Genomic DNA, 4,764 nt, shown 5'->3' with positions numbered 1-4,764 from the left:
CTACCAGTCAACAAAATCCACCAGTGCCCAGCACCAGACCACAGCACCTTAGCTAAAGCCTTGTTACTAGAATGTAGGAGTTCATTGAAGTCCTTCCTCCCATCTCAGTATTTCATATTATATAGAAAATGAGAAGCATTTGTACATGACCACTTGTCCTTTCTCTTGGTCAGAGGAATCAGCTAGTGCCCCTTTGATCTGTGCATTCATTTGTCAGTTGTATTTGCTGCTTCCTGGTTGCAAAGTACTGAGACAAAACCACTTACTAAAAATAAACCAACACAAACCCCTCTACAGCCACCCTTGTTGTTACTACCCCAGATGAGCATGATGCCAAAAATAAATTCTGATGATCTGATAGATTTACTCTCTAGTTAATTTCTGCTGTTAATTACAAAGGATGTGGCAATACATTTGGAGTCTGATGGTGAAATAGATGCAGCACACAAAATTGCATTTGGGTTTGAAAGCCCAGTTCATCAAGGCAGAATAAAACCAACACAGCATCCTCTTTAGGTTAGTGGAAACATGGGCCCTGTGAACCCCATGATACACTTCAATTTCCCCTTAGGTGGTATTTTTCCTTTAATTTGGGATCTATTTGAAGATTGAGGTCTTTAAGAGAGAAGTGGGTACAAACATTATAGCTCAGGCAAAGTACTGATTTCAACTTTTATTTCCCAAGCAGTGCTAGGAACTAGGCAAGAATTACAATTCAAACAAAACCCATCCTGTTTGCGTAGATCAGACTTTCTCTCTGGACATAGCCTATATCCAGATTTGCACCTGCCTAAAAGAGAAGTGCTTTTAAAGTGAGTGTTCTTAACTAGTTGAATAAAGACATTCTTAAGTCAATTTAATGTCGTGCTGGAGCTTTTGGGGTTTTGAGAATAGTGTGAGTTCTGCAGTGGTTCTTGATGTCAGCAGTACAGAGAAACCACTTCAGATAAAATCTGGTTTCAAATGAATTTTAGTCTATCAAGTTTAACATCTATGGTGGTTTTGGCTGGGATAGAGTTAATTTTCTACGTAGTAGCTAGTATGGGGCTGTGTTTTTGGAATAGTGCTGGTAATTCAGGGATGTTTTTGGTACTACTGAGCAGTTAAGGCCTTTTCTGCTCCTCACCCCACCCCACCAGTGAGCAGGCTGGGGGTGCACATGAAGCTGGGAGGGAACACAGCCGGGACAGCTGACCCCAACTGACCCAAGGGATATCCCCATACCATATGGTGTCATGCTCAGCATATAAAGCTGGGTGGAGAAGAAGGAAGGGAGATGTTTGGAGTGATGGTGTTTTTCTTCCCAAGTAACCATTACCCGTGATGGAGCCCTGCGTGCCTGGAGATGGCTGAACAGCTGCCTGACCATGGCAAGTGGGGAATGATTTTGCTTTGCTTGCACGTGTGCCTTCTGCTTTACCTGTTAAACTGTCTTTATCTCAACCCACGAATTTTCTCACTTTTACCCTTTTGATTCTCTCCCCCATCCTGCCAGTGAGCCAGTGGCTCTGTGGGGCTGAGTTGCTGGCTGTGGTTAAACCACAACGTCATCGCTGTTCTGACAGCACCGTTATCAGGCACAAGAACATTAGTCATAGTATCACACACAAACAAACATGACTATTTTGCCAATATGTTGGTTGGGGCGCCTCATCCTGCCTGCTACTGAGGATTCTTGGTGTAATGGAGCCAGGAATATCTACCTGCTCCATATTCTTCTTCCTCAGATACTAGAAGAGAAAAGAACCCAGTCTAGGGCTTGGGAAAAAAGTGTGGTTCAAGTTAGACTGAAATAATCCATACCCAGTTGCTAAAACTAGCTGCCTAAGTGCTACATAGATTAATGAAGCTGCAACTCCTTGTATGACTGTGCAATGGATCAGGAAGAGAATGAGTTCAGCGCTGTAGTCTCAAGTTTACAAAACTAGTTCTCTAAACCAAGGTTATGTGTGTGACACAAACAGAGAGGAAGCCTTATTCGTAGGATTAGGACTAAGCCAAGTACACTGGTGAGACATTAGAAGCACAGCAGAAAAACATAGAGGCTTTAGAATACATTGTGCCAGACTTGTTCTTAAATTAGGATCTGTAAGCTTGTGCTTAACACAGGACTTTGAACCTCTAATTAAACCGGAATAGAACCATCAGTTTGCAGCAGCCTGGACAGGAGGGAATAACCACCAAAACTGGCTAAAAGCAAAGGATTCTCTTCAAGTTCTGTAATTAGGTAGATGGGCTTCATTATATACTGAACAGTTAAACAGACAGTTAATATTTGAGAACATACTGGACACTAGAATAAGTCCTGAGGTTAATTACAGAGGTCTTTTTTGTTTTAAAGCTATCAAAACAACCACAAGGAAATAAAACCAGAAAGGTGTGTTGCTTCCCAAGTGGTACAGAAAAAGAGAAGATAATATACATGATGCATAGGTGTCAGACTCTAACTGATGTGTAGGAGAACCAGCGGGAGCTTTGAAAATACTCTGCTGGCTCACAGCCACTGTCAGTCATAAATATAAATATGACATGATAAATTTTGTGTAGTTTTCAGCTGCCAGATATTGGAAATGACCATGTTAACATACAAAATAGGAGCAGCTGTTTATAAGGCAGCATTCTTTGCTGGTAGGAACCACACTTAATCAGCAATTTCTAATAGCGTTTAATGAAAATATGATTTGGAGACTGTTAAACTGTGGTTTGGTGGTGATCTCTTATTTTAGGGGTTTCCTTTACAATTGCCTGAATACTGTACATCTTGCTATCATGATTAAATAGAGAAGTAATCAGCAATATATAGAAAGACCAAAATGTACTGCACCCACTTACAGTTCTGTGAGTGTAACTAAAAGCTTCCTTGATCAGGGAACCTAGCCTGAAGGTCACCATCCCTTTTACTGATTACAGCTTTCTTGTGTAGGGGACAAAGCTACAGGGTTTGTGGAAATTCAGAGTCCCGTTTGTGAGCCTCAAAGGAATATGGCACATGGCAGTGTTTCACCACACAGTAAAGGAAACAATTCTATAATCATGAGTTTCAGGACAAAAATCACCAAGATTTTGAAGTGACCAAACTTCAAAAAGAAGAAAAGAAAATCCTCTTCTTCATTCAATTTACACATAAATACCATAAGAGGTACTATAACAAATAGCCTGTAACACATATTTTCTCTTATTTGAGGTATATTCACAGTGCGGTGATCACAGCATATTTCTGAAAGCAGAATATTCACTGCAGAAGGGCATTCAGGGGAGGTTGCAGAACAACCCAGGAAAGAGGATTCACACCAAAGAGTGAGCCACTGCTGAGCTACAGTAGTTATGAACTGCAGTTGCTATAGCACAGAGAGAACCAGACCACAAGCCATGCTGTATGGCCATGAAGACTTCATTACACAATATTGAGCAGCAAGCCAGTCACACATTTAGACTATACAAACTGTTTTTAAGGGCTCTGGGAAAGCCAGTCTGCATCTACTGCCCTGCCCAGCTACAAGCTGCAACAAACCTCATGAGCAGTGAGGTTTTTTCTCCTTGCACTGCTGGGAAGATGATGCAACCTCCAGCTAAGCTCTGAAAAAACTTTAACAGAAGACAACATAACCCTGGTACATAAATACATTCACGTTTCAGGTACCTGTTCATAGTATCCAGCAGTGCTTGGTCAACTGCCATTAGCTTTGCTGTCAATACCTCTCACCTCATTTCAGACCTCAGAAGCTAGCTTTCCCTTACTTCCTAGTTTTGATTTTTCATCAGTAACTTTTTGGTTTTGAAGTTTTAGAGCTGGCAAAAGTGAAACAGGTGTTAACACTGCAACGTCATCCAAGCAGCCCTCCTCCACCAGATAGGCAATGATTATACATAATAAAAATATAGAGAGCTCCAATTAAACCTAGCTTTTCATGGTGCATAGGAGATTACCTTCTCTGGAACACTTTTCCCTCATGTGTGAATGAATTAAAACTAACAGTCCTTTTCCACAGGAATATAAACCTTTCTGGCACACCACTCTGGCTATGAGGTAGTCAGCACTGATGATAGTTTCATCCTATGTGTAGTACTGTCTGTCTGGTAAAATGATTACCACCATGTGCATTTGCATTTTACCTTCTGCTATTTGTACATGGGCTGCCTGAAGAAACGCTTCTGTTGGAGAATGTTGTTTGGTCCAGAAGATTTTTCAAACTATGGCAATACATCTTTTATTGTTTCTGGATACAGGGGGAAGAGTTGAAGCCAGTCTTCTAAAATAACATGCCCTCCAAATTCACAGGCTCCTTACAGCATTTTGTTAGTGACAAAACATTCAGAGACTGCTTGGAACCAACCTTTTTCTTGTATACTGCCCTGCTGACATGCTTCTGGCAGGAAACTCACAGAATCCATCCTTCAGCAGCAAATTATGGTAGTTTTCAGTTTTATAGCTATTTAGCCATATTTTTTTATGTCCTTTTAGTTCTGAATGGCAAAGTAGACGGCAGGTCCTTGTCTCATTCTAGGCTTTTCAACTGCCCTAGTTTGTGGGATTTGCTCATGTGCTACACAGGATACCGTAGTTGAAGTGGATTGCTCATCTTTTCCTCTTGATTCATTGCAAAAAAGAATCCAGTGAATCATAAAGGGTAGACACAGCCTTAAAAAAGCAAAGAAACTTCAGTCAAAATGATTGTTACTCATAAAGTCTATTTAAAATGACCTTTTACTGAAGACAAAGCATCTACTACAGCCCAAGAGAACAGACAGAAACATGGGTCACGG

The sequence above is a fragment of the Nestor notabilis genome, unplaced genomic scaffold, assembly GCF_000696875.1.
Source record: "Nestor notabilis isolate BGI_N333 unplaced genomic scaffold, ASM69687v1 scaffold2471, whole genome shotgun sequence".
NCBI lineage: Eukaryota > Metazoa > Chordata > Aves > Psittaciformes > Psittacidae > Nestor > Nestor notabilis.
This window is presented reverse-complemented; position numbering follows the sequence as displayed.